Raw genomic sequence first — 13199 nt, 5'->3', positions numbered from 1 at the left:
TGCGCATGGGAGCCACCAGCTGCACAAGCAGTGTGTCCTGAATGCATAGTGATCTGTCTGTGTGCGAGTGATGTCATCGGCCACAGCCAACATGGAAATCTTCCAAAATTGTGCCAATTTCATACATTTTAATGTACTTACAAGGTGTACATTTTACAAACTTTAATATACGGCAGATCTCCAAAGCTGGGTTTAATATGTCTTTAAAGCCCCGTACACACGATAGGAATTTCCGATGGAAAAAGTCCGACTGACTTTTTCCATCGGAAATTCTGACCGTGTATATGCCCCATCGGAAATTCCGATTAATTCCATCAGAGTTTAAATATAAAACATGTTCTATTTTACTCCAATGGAATTCCATCGGAATTCTGATGTGCTTTTGGCCAGGCAAAAGCCAGATCGTGTGTACACGGCATAAGAGAAGATTTCAAAAATGAAAAATAATGTCTTGCGGGGCTTCTGCAGCAGCATGATTGACAGAGGCTACTGCAGGGAGCCTTGTCATTCTGTAGCAGCACACTGTGCTTGGTAATGTGGACTGACAGCAATGTCTCAAATCCATGCAATGTGCTATGGCTTAGTACCTCCAACCACTCCAAGTGTTGCAGTGCAGAATTAAGGACCTGGATAGTGGCCACGTGACTGCTGTAAAAGTGCTAAAATAAGGTTAATTTTTTATTTATTTTTTGGTAGCCATTTACAATACAGTGCTTACTTGCTTGTATATTTGAGCATTACAGCTAGGTGGGAGGTGAACCTTTATTGACACTTTAATGGGGACTCAGTTAAAGCCTAAGTGCTGCTAAAATCAAAAACAGATAAAATCAGCACAAGGGACATAACTTATAGAGAGGGTATGTCCCTTATTTTGATTCCTCTGCTGTCTTTCTTATGCTGATTCCTCTGTCCTGGCCCTCCAACCCCATCATTAAGAGAGCCTGATTGTGTCCTTTCTGCACAGCACCGACAGTGTTCTTAGTACTGTCCTCTATTCCTGTCCCAGTAATGCCCAGGAATCTTATATTTAAAGGCTTGGGGAGCAAGAGAAAATCTCCCCAGATCATAGAAAGACATAAAATAGAAATGTTATCTATTTAACCCAAAAAGTTATGCCTGCGCTCACACTTTTATTTGGGTCACTATTTCATCTACCCAAACTTTATCTTTAGAATTTTGAATTGTAAATCTATTAAAAAGGGTGTTTCTTGTGTATATCAATACTATACTTGCTGGAAATGTATGAAGTAGCTTTAAATTCATTCAGCCAAACAAAGACCAGCTGATTTTAATGCAGAACATTCATATACTCGTTTTTTAACCTAAATAGTGAATCTATAATAATCTTGCATAGATTTTAATTAAGAAGCAGTCTTGACTGATGTCTGCTTAAGATTGAAAGCCCTGCACAGGATGATGGATGAGCCATCGGGAGTGAAATAATGGAATGTACTGTTTTTCATAATACAGTTTAGTATTCAGATTTCTCTCTATTCAGCACGCCATCATTGTGTCTGGTTTTCAATTTGCTTCCAGCAGCATGAGCCAATGTGTAATGAATTCCTAAGGACATACTGCATGTCTGTGGAGGAATTCATTGGGTTTGCAATAACATTTCCCACTGTGCACTTTATGTAACATGCTTCCACATCCAATTATTGAGTGTTTCTCTATCAGAAACGCCTTCTGCTCATTTTTGAATTCATCAAGTGTTTACATTGCAAGCATCAGATGGCCAGATGGTACGGACGTTTTTTTAAGGTTTTACCTTTTTGGATATGGAAAATGAGAGCCTGTGGAGGAATTATTGGGAATTATTTGCAGAAACCAGTAAAGAGCTGAAATGCATATAGCCAAGGGAGGATCAAATGGATCACTTATTGCATAGCAGCATGCCTTCTTGTATATAAGAATAGGCACCCCCCTTTCCAAGTGGGACAACCCGCAGTAAAGTTTCATAGCTGGCGATTTCTGCAGCTGTTTTATTTGTAATTAATGCAAGCACAAACTTAGTCCTCAACATGTCTGCAGTACTCTACTAACAACTCGGTACTGCAGACATGGTCAGTCCATGCTATTCAGGACCATGATAAAGTCTCTACTGGCCATATCCTGCTGTCCAGGACCACGGAGGAAGTTTCTAATACTTGTATCATGCTATCCAGGACAATAAAGTAAGTCTCTATTGGCTGTATCTTGCTGTCCAAGACCGTGGAGAAATTCCCTAATGGCTTTACCATGCTGTCCAAGACCGTGGAGAAGGTTTCTTCAGGCTGTATATTGCTGAATAGGACAATGAAGAAAGTTTCTAGTGGCTGTGTCATGCTGTAAATGACCACAGAGAACATCTCTAATGGCTGTTTAATGCTGTCCAGGACCATGGAGAAAGGGTGAAAGTCACTAGTGGCTGTATCATGCTGTCCAGGACCATGGAGAAAGGGTGAAAGTCACTAGTGGCTGTATCATGCTGTCCAGGACCATGGAGAAAGGGAGAAAGTCACTAGTGGCTGTATCATGCTGTCCAGGACCATGGAGAAAGGGTGAAAGTCACTAGTGGCTGTATCATGCTGTCCAGGACCATAGAGAAAGGGTGAAAGTCACTAGTGGCTGTAACATGCTGTCCAGGACCATGGAGAAAGGGAGAAAGTCACTAGTGGCTGTATCATGCTGTCCAGGACCATAGAGAAAGGGTGAAAGTCACTAGTGGCTGTATCATGCTGTCCAGGACCATAGAGAAAGGGTGAAAGTCACTTGTGGCTGTATCATGCTGTCCAGGACCATGGAGAAAGGGAGAAAGTCACTAGTGGCTGTATCATGCTGTCCAGGACCATAGAGAAAGTCACTAGTGGCTGTATCATGCTGTCCAGGACCATGGAGAAAGGGAGAAAGTCACTAGTGGCTGTATCATGCTGTCCAGGACCATAGAGAAAGGGTGAAAGTCACTAGTGGCTGTAACATGCTGTCCAGGACCATAGGAGAAAGGGTGAAAGTCACTAGTGGCTGTATCATGCTGTCCAGGGCCATGGAGAAAGGGTGAAAGTCATTAGTGGCTGTATCATGCTGTCCAGGACCATGGAGAAAGGGTGAAAGTCACTAGTGGCTGTATCATGCTGTCCAGGACCATGGAGAAAGGGTGAAAGTCACTAGTGGCTGTATCATGCTGTCCAGGACCATGGAGAAAGGGTGAAAGTCACTAGTGGCTGTATCATGCTGTCCAGGGCAATGGAGAAAGGATGAAAGTCACTAGTGGCTGTATCATGCTGTCCAGGACCATAGGAGAAAGGGTGAAAGTCACTAGTGGCTGTATCATGCTGTCCAGGACCATGGAGAAAGGGTGAAAGTCACTAGTGGCTGTATCATGCTGTCCAGGACCATGGAGAAAGGGTGAAAGTCACTAGTGGCTGTATCACGCTGTCCAGGACCATGGAGAAAGTCACTAGTGGCTGTATCATGCTGTCCAGGACCATGGAAAAAGTCACTAGTGGCTGTATCATGCTGTCCAGGACCATCGAGAAAGGGTGAAAGTCACTAGTGGCTGTATCACGCTGTCCAGGGCCATGGAGAAAGGGAGAAAGTCACAAGTGGCTGTATCATGCTGTCCAGGACCATGGAGAAAGTCACTAGTGGCTGTATCACGCTGTCCAGGGCCATGGAGGAAGGGTGAAAGTCACTAGTGGCTGTATCACGCTGTCCAGGACCATGGAGAAAGTCACTAGTGGCTGTATCATGCTGTCCAGGACCATCGAGAAAGGGAAAAGTCACTAGTGGCTGTATCACGCTGTCCAGAACCATAGGAGAAAGTTTCCAGTGGCTGTACCATGTTGTCTAGGACTACGGAGAAAGTCTCTAGTTGCTTTATCATACTGCCCAGGACAACGGAGAAAGTTTCTAGTGACCATTACCAAATTGCTGTGGTGGATCTTTTGCCACATCATGTAGACAAACAGCATGTAGCTTTAAAACTGCACTCCAGACAGATATATACATCTGGCTTGGCATCAGCCTCTTGTGATCCTCTGTACAGCAGAAGAAAAAAAAGGAGCATCACTAGGAACCAATCAGGTGTGCTGCATGCAGAGATACAGACAGTGACCACTCTGAGGCCTTGTACTCACGAGCAGACATGTCCGATGAAACCGGTCCGCGGACCGTTTTCATCGGACATGTCTGCCCGGGGACTTCTGTTCGATGGCTGTACACACCATCGAACAAAAGTCCGCGCGTAAACAATACGCGGGGCGTGTCCGCGGTGTCGCCGCGTCGATGACGCGGTGTCGCCGCGACAATGACGCGGCGACGTGGGCAGGGCTGCCTTTTAAATGCTTCCATGCATTCGTCGAAGTCATTCGACGCATGCGAGGGATGGCGGGCAGCCGGACATGTTCTGTAGGTCTGTACAGACGACCGTACATGTCCGGGCGGACAGGTTTCCAGCGGACTGTTTTAAAGCAAGTCCAGGAAACAGTTGTCCGCTGGAAACCTGTCCGATCCGCCCGAAAATGGTCCGCTTGGGCCTACACATGGCCAAACATGTCTGCTGAAACTGGTCCGCGGACCAGTTTCAGCAGACATGTTTGGTCGTGTGTACGGGGCCTGACAGGAGGAAAAAGCAGAGAGATGAATTAACCAGTCTGCCTTTACCCCTGTTTAATCACAGGCTGGACTTATAAATTCAAGAAAAAAGAGTGCCACAAATTTTCAGCAGTGCAGAAATATTTTATTAATAAAACAAGATTCCAACACGTTCTGGGGGTATACCACTGCCACTTTTTCAGGGCTACAAATACAGTAAATACAATTTCATTCAAAAGTGAACACAATGCTTTCTTACACTAAGCTTCTCCAATTAGTAACTTATATATGTGTTTATTTATTTTTTTATATTAGAAAAAAACTCTGCTAGGGAATAACCTTATATAAATATTTGAGATAACAATAGTATTAGGGGAGCCGCACTCAAAAAAGCATCTAAAAAAAAATATACTGAGCATAAATTTAAACATATATTTATGTTGCACTGCCCCTTTATTAGTGCAAAGAATAATTAACAATACATAAACGTGAAAAAAAAAGTGTAGATAAAGTGACATTCCCGATGTCATGAAAAAAGAGTAGTAAGTGACTTTCCACAAGGTAAAAAGTCCAACTCCAGCGAGTGTTCTTGTAACGCAATATTTAAAGTGCCAACTCCAGTGACCCCCCCTACTCATATAAATCTAAGCTTCTAACCAAAAGCACAGGACCTCTATATTTAGGTCATGAGCGCGTATGCATGGTCTTGAAAATCCAACCAAAAGACTACCACACTGCAGAGAATAACCACCTCCACAGAAGTGTCATATACGGGCCACAAAATGGAAAGAGACAGGGCACATCGCGTAATCAGATTGAAATGGCAATTTTTTTTGTTAAAAACAATGCATACTCACAAAAGGAGAAAAAGCAACAGCATGGGCAAATGCAGTGCCTCCCACCAGCGTGATGACGTCAAGTCTACACTGTTTTTTATAGTCTTTATATATTGTTATTTGTTGTGTGCACTTTTAAAGGGGTAGTGCAACACATATATGTTTAAATAATATATGTATGTATGAGTGTGTGTGTGTGTGTGTGTGTATGTATATATATATATATATATATATATATATATATATATATATATATATATATATATATATATATATATTTGCCAAAAGTATTGGGACACCACATGAACTTTAATAGCATCCCAGTCTTAGTCCGTAGGGTTCAATATTGAGTTGGCCCACCCTTTGCAGCTATAACAGCTTTAATTATTCTGGGATGGCTGTCCACAAGGTTTAGGAGTGTGTCTGTGGGAGTGTTTAACCATTGTTCCAGAAAGGCTCGTCCAAAAAGTGTTCTATTGGGTTGAGGGCAGAATTCTGTGCAGGTCAGTCAAGTTCCTCCACCCCAAACTCGCTCATCCTTGTCTTTATGGACCTTGCTTTGTGCACTGGTCCAAATCCTTTGGTGGAGGGGGATTATGGTGATGGGTTGTTTTTCAGGGTTTGGAGTTGGCCCCTTAGTTCCAGTGAAGGGAACTCTTAAGGCGTCAGCATACCAAGACATTTTGGAAAATTCCATGATCCCAACTTTGTGGGAACAGTTTGGGGATGGCTCCTTACTGTTCCAACTTGGCTGCGCACCAGTGCACAAACACGGTCCATAAAGACATGGATGAGCGAGTTTGGGGTGGCGGAACTTGATTGACCTGCACAGAGCATGGACCTCAATCTGATAGAACACCTTTGGGATGAATTAGAGCAGAGATTGTGAACCATGTCTTCCTGTCCACATCAGCGTCTGACCTCACAAATGCGCTTCTGGAAGAATGGTCAAATATTTCCATAGACACACTCCTAAACCTTGTGGACAGCCTTCCTAGAAGAGTTGAAGCTTTTATAGCTGCAAAGGATGGGCCAACTCATTATTGAACCCTACGCTCGAAGGCTGGGATGCAATTAAAGTTGTAAAGGCATGAGTCCCAATACTTTTCTTATTATTGTGAAAATATATATATCTTTATTTATATATATATATATATATATATATATATATATATACCCCCACTCATACATATACAGTATACACGTCTGTTTACTTTCTTTATGTTCTTATGGTAATAAATATATCTTTTGAATTCTGAACCTTTTGACTAATTTGTGTGTGTGTGTGGATATATATACAGTATACATAATCAACTGTGCTTTTTTTAATTCTGGACACACATTGCGTTGTTGTACTGTGCGGTAGCTTGCACTTAAGGTTTGCCTAGCAATCTGCTTTAGGTCACAGCTCGTCATGTAAGCAGATCCATAGACTAGGAATAGACTGGCATCATTTGGTGAGATTTGTGGGTCGTATAAAGACTTGACAAGCTGGTTTAGAAACACTGAGGTTTAAAATAATTAGAAAATGCATTTTTCTATTGACTCTCTTCTGTTCCTAAGCAACAGAAAGGCATATTTGTGACCATGACCCTTTCAACCTGCGTCTTTTCTGATGTATTGCCTGCCCCCTGCTGACTAGTAAAAGCTGATGCCACAGCTCAGATGGTATTAAAAACATTTCGAAGATTTTATTTATTTATCTTTTAATTTCAGCTTAAAGTTAGCATAGAAAATAAAAGCGGGCGTTGGATATAGACTTTTAATGAGAATAAATAAAATTCAATTTACATATCTTTTGTTTTACAGAATTGTAATTGATCTGTATTCATCATGCATCAGCATCTACTGTGAATGGGCATGGTGTAGGTTGAGAAGCCCCCATTATCAGGGACACATATTATTTACAGTTTTTATGTGGGGTGTTTAGAAATTACATTTAAATTGAAGCTTCTTAAATGCAACTTTGGCTTTTTTTTGGCTTTCAGTTTGCCTTTGGATTTTGTGTATGCATTTTGTCCTATCCTTATCGTCAGTGTGACCTGACAGTTTCCATATTCTGGGCAAGCGGGATTCTTTTTTCCGAACAGTGTTGGGATTTGCTTAATGATTATACCCAGACTGATTGAGCTGAATGGTTGTCGAATGTTCTTTCTTGGTGTATCTCAGACAGGAAGGGTATCCCTGATTGCACTTTGTATTATGTTATTCCTTTATGTCATATATTGTGAAATTATGTCATAATTTTATCGACCTTTGGATTTTTTTTACCATGTTTGTAATAAAGATTGGCATTTGCCTTTTATACGTGACCTTGCCTTTAAAGTCCCCTGGAGGGGTATTCTTGTTTTTTCGCATATTTAGGGATGCCGGCAAGGTACTTTCTTTGCCTTGAAAGTTTAATTGAATTCATTGCCTGTTGATAGGAAAGAACTACAATGCAGTGTCAGCAATGATTTCAATACCTTTTTTTCAGGAGATATTGACAATGACATTGTTGGTACAAACAAAACTTTGTTTAATTGTTTTGCTTCTTCCCCTCATTGCGGCAGAACTAAAGCTGTGCCAAACATAAAACCTGACTCTGGCCAGCTCTACTCCGTATGCCAATAAAGTGTGTGTACATAAAGAAACAATGGGGGTCATTTACGAAAGGCAAATCCAAGTGCAGTCGCTGTAGATCTGAGGGGGACATGCAAGGAAAATAAAAAACAGCATTTTTGCTTGCACATGATTGGATGATAAAATCAGCAGAGCTTTAAGAGCTTCCCCTCTGATCTACAGTGACTGTACTTCCAAGTGCACTTTCAAGTGGATTTGACCTTTTGAAAATAACCCCCAATGTATGAAAGTTGAACTCCAGGTGTGATCTTAATTGTATTGTATAGTTATTGTATAGTTAGGCCTTGTTCACATGTGTGTACTTAAGCGTACACCCATATGAGGGCTATGTTTGCCCACACAGACATGTACAGGTATTCTGTGCATCCCCATATAGCTGATCTTATTAGTTGGGGCAGAGTGGCTTCAGGGATGCAGCTGCTGCTCCCAATTTAACAGCCATGTGGCCCTTGTGTGTATGCACATTTACGCCTGTGTGAAAAAGGCCTTACATTGGTCCAGCTTGGCACAATGTAAGGATGCATATCTCATACCTGTGAAGCTGAAAATCACTGTAGTAGTTCGCACTATCACAGTGATTGCTGCAATCTTCTGGGTCCTGTACCAGAATACCTTGTATATGTTAAATAAATACAAGGGCCCGGATTCACAAAGATTGGCATTTCTTAAGAGCGGCGTAGCGCATCTGATATGCGCTACGCCGACGTAACCTAGAGTGGCTCGTACTGTATTCACAAAGCACTTGCTCCCTTTCTTACGCCGGCGTAACGTAAAATGGCCGGCGTAAGCCTGCCTAATTCAAAGTAGGCTGGTAGTGGGCGTGTTGTATTATAATGAAGCGTGGCCCCATGTAAATGCATGGCCGAACGAACGGCGCATGCGCACGCATGCTCAGAATGACGTCGAATTTACTCCCTAAGATACGCCGGGTCCATTCATGCGACGTGAACGTAACCTACGCCCAGCCACATTCATGTACGACTTACGTAAACAACGTAAAATACGACGGCTGTTCCGACGTTTCCGACGTCCATACCTTAACATGACTTACCCCTGCTTTATAAGGGGTAAACTTACGCCGGACGTACGGCTAATGTAAACGGCGTAGCTTACTGCGACGGGCGCAAGTACGTTCGTGAATCGGCGTATCTAAATCATTTACATATTCAACGCGTAAATCTACAGAAGCGCCCCTAGCGGCCAGCGTAAATATGCACCCAAGATACGAGGGCGTCAGGAGACTTACGTCGGTCGGCTCAAGCCCAAATTCAGGCGTATCTGGTTTCGAGAATACGGCACAGAAATACGACCGGGCCAAGGTGTTTTCTGGTTAGATGAGATGGAGATTGGGACTACTTTACTTCTCCCACTCCCTCTTCTTCCTCTCCTTCTCCCACTCCCTCTTCTTCCTCTCCTTCTCCCACTCCCTCTTCTGCTCCCTCTCCCTCTTTCTCTCTCTCTCCTCCTCCTCCTCCATCTCTCTCTCTTCTGCCTTTCTGCCTCTCCCTATCCTTCTCCCTCCCTCTTCTTTTTCTACTCTCTCTTCTCCGTCTCCCTCTTCTCCTCCCTCTCTCTCTCTCTTCTCCCTCTCTCTTCTCCCTCTCTCTCCCTTCTCCCCGTCTCCCTCTTTTCTATTTCACCCCTCTCTTCTCCTTCTTCCCCTCTCTCTTCTTTTCCATCTCCCTCTTCTCCTTTTTCCTCTCTTCCTCTCTTCTATTTCCCCCCTCTCTGTTCTCCTTCTTCCTCTCCCTCTTCTTCTCCTGCTCCCTCCCTTCTCCTTCTCCCTCTCTCTCTCTTCTCCTGCTCCCCCTCTCTCTCTCCTCATTTTCCCTCTCTCTCTTCTCCTTCCTCCTCTCCCTCTTCCTCTCTCTCTTCTCCTGCTCCCTCTCTCTTCTGCTTCTCCCTCTCTCTCTTCTCCTTCTCCCTCTCGCTCTTCTCCTTCTCCCTCTCTTCTCCCTCTCTCTCTTCTTCTCCCTATCTCTTCTGCTTCTCCCTCTCTCTATTCTCCTTCTCTCTCTCTCTTCTCCTTCTCCCTCTCTCTTCTGCTTCTCCCTCTCTCTCTCTCTTCTTCTCCCTCTCTCTCTTCTCCTTCTCCCTCTCTCTCTCCTTCTTTTCCCTCTCTCCCTTCTCCTCCCCCTCTCTCTCCCTCCTCCCCCATCTTTCTTTTCACCTTCTCTCTCTTCTCCTTCTTCCTTTCTCTCTTATTCTCCCCTTTCTCTCCCTCTTCTCTCTGTCTCCCTCTTCTCTCCCTCTTATTCTCTATCTCCCTCTTATTCTCCTTCTCACTCCTCTTCTTCCCCTCCTTCCCCCTCTCCATTCTTCTTCTCCCTCTTCTCTCTCTATTCCTCTTCTCCCCCTCTTCAAAACCTAAAAGTCCTCCCTTGCAGTGTGGCTGTGCTCATGCTGCAGGGAGGAACTGACAGTTTATGTTTAGGGGATGGGAAAAACTTCCTGGCAGATAGCGCTCACCCAACACTGGGATTGTCCCTTGGCGTCCTCATGTCCAGTGCAAGGCTATGGGCCCTACACTGGCCTTGATAATGTCAGAGGACCTTCTACTGTTGGATTATGGGGAAAATAGACAGCATAGACCAGTCTAGGAGCATGGAGGAGCCTGCAGGGGCAAAGGATCAGATAATAAAACTGCTGTACCCGGTCCTCAAGGCATACACGAGCAGTGAACTCTTGCAGTGCAGGTACATCCCCACTGCAAGGGAGGACTTTTAGTTTTCCCAGAGTTCAGCATTGATTGTGTTTTCAGCCGTTCAGGCAACAACATAGTGTTTTTTTTTAAAGTATCGTTGCATGAAAAATGTGATGTATTTTCACTTGATCGGCAGCTGCTTCTTTCTGCATCTCCTTTGATAAATAACCACAAATATGTCAATAAAACAAGAAAAGTGAGGGCAGAGTGAGAAACAAATGGAGAGCATAAAGCTGAGGGTGGAAATGATATGATTTTCATGCTTCACTTTGTATCTGGGCCAAAGAAAAGTAGATCAGAGAGCAAAACAATGCTCAAGTTTAGCTGGCTCAAGGAAAAGCAGCTTTCACTAATCACTCGGGCTGCTTATGTTTTATGGCTCAGCGAATCAAAATATAAACAGGGAGTTTATGTTTGTATCATTTGTACAGCCACCAGGGAACATTGTTACCAAAACCACAGGAAATGAAAATGCTTGTTGAAAATGTAGTGTTTTTTTTGTGTGTTTCATGTGATGAAATGAAAGCATTGTGAAAAAGTTGTGCTATGACAAATCGGGGTATCAAGCCCACAAACTGTCATTTGGCAACAGCTGGAAGATGTAATTTATTATTTTTTTTTATGTGGAGCAAACATGTTACATAGGGCCAGATTCACAGCGGAGATACGACGGAGTATCTCAGATACTCCGTCGTATCTCTCAGAGTATCTACGCATAGATATCCCTAAGATCCGACAGGTGTAATTGTTTTACACTGTCGGATCTTAGGATGCAGGGGGGAGTTTGCGTCGTAAACCATCGTCGGGTATGCAAATTAGAAGTTACGGCGATCCACTATGTATTTTCGCGGTCGCTACGTCGCCGCTAGTGTAGTTTCCCGTAGCAAAGTTAGTCGTCGTTTTTGGTACCTTAACTTTACACAGCAAACCTATTGCTGTATAAAGTATGGCCGTCGTTCCCGCGTCGAAATTAAAAAATTCACGTCGTTTGCGTAAGCCGTCCGGGAATACGGAATTACGCTACGCGCATCGCCGTTCGAAAAAATTACGTCACTGCGCGCAAAGCACGGCGGGCATTTCGAAACGGAGCATGCGCAGTAGGTCCGGCGCACACGCCCATTTAAATTACGCGGGCTTACGCCGGAGGCCGCCGGCGTAGTTTTCATCGCAAGTGCTTTGTGAATCAGGCACTTGCGATGAAAACTTGCGGCGGTGTAACGTATCTACGTATACGTTACGCCGCCGCACTTCTACCTGAATCTGGCCCATAGTGCTTTACAGAGTACATAGGGTATACAACGGTCCCTTCTTGTAAAGGAGCTTGGGGCCAGATTCAGGTAGAAGTGCGGCGGCGTAACGCATCGTAGATACGTTACACCGCCGCAAGTTTTCATCGTAAGTGCCTGATTCACAAAGCACTTGCGAAGAAAACTACGCCGGCGGCCTCCGTTTCAAAATTCCCGCCGTGCTTTGTGCACAGTGACGTAATTTTTTCGAACGGCGACGCGCGTAGCGTAATTCCGTATTCCCGGACGGCTTACGCAAACGGCGTGAATTTTTAAATTTCGACGCGGGAACGATGGCCATACTTTATACAGCAATACGTTTGCTGTGTAAAGTTAAGCCACCAAAAACGACGACTAACTTTGCGACGGGAAACTAGACTCGTAGCGAACGCGAAAATCCGTCGTGGATCGCCGTAACTCCTAATTTGCATACCCGACGCTGGTTTACGACGCAAACTCCCCCCAGCGGCGGCCGCGGTACTGCATCCTAAGATCCGACAGTGTAAAAGAATTACACCTGTCGGATCTTAGGGATATCTATGCGTAACTGATTCTATGAATCAGTCGCATAGATACTCTGAGAGATACAACGGAGTATCTGAGATACTCCATCGTATCTCCGCTGTGAATCTGGCCCTTAGAGTCTACTGTCCTTGTCACATTTGTACAAACACACACAACAATGTTGGACCACTTTGCTTAGAAACCAGTTACCTGTCACTAAGTTCTGGGATTGGTGGAAGAAATCGATGCACGTGAAACAACCTTAGAGAGTTAAGTCAAACTTCATCTTTTTGAGAAAACTAGCCTAAGTACTTGAGTAGGTATAAAAAATTGTGCAGATTTGTAAAAAAATATTTTATTTATCATACCTGTAGGCCATTTTGTTCCCCCCCAGTAGCATGGCTGAAAAAGTCTCAGTTAGCAACCCCCATGTCCTGCCTTGTGTCTAGGATGAAAAAACTGTCCGTTTTTACTCTGCTGTAATGTTGGGAGTGAACAACACATGGAGATTGCTAAGAGTTCTTTTTTGCCAGGCTTCCGGGGGGACCCAAATCTTTAGAGGTATGGCAATAAAATAAATGAACATTTTACAAAGCCAAAACATTTTTTAATATCCTATGAGACCCCTTTACTGCATGGGCTTTTTTCTGAAAAAGATAAATTTAGCCTTTAGGC

The 13199-nt window shown here is 43.7% G+C and overlaps 1 protein-coding gene across 2 annotated transcripts in view; it reads left to right on the top strand.

Annotated features, from left to right (window-relative positions):
• The window catches only part of REEP3 (receptor accessory protein 3), a 173451-nt gene that overhangs the window by 90002 nt on the left and 70250 nt on the right, over positions 1–13199 (top strand). The window lies entirely within an intron of this gene.

Source organism: Rana temporaria, chromosome 8, assembly GCF_905171775.1.
Source record: "Rana temporaria chromosome 8, aRanTem1.1, whole genome shotgun sequence".
NCBI classification, from domain to species: domain Eukaryota; kingdom Metazoa; phylum Chordata; class Amphibia; order Anura; family Ranidae; genus Rana; species Rana temporaria.
Note: the sequence above shows the minus strand (reverse complement) of the source record. Positions and strands in the feature narration are given on the sequence as shown.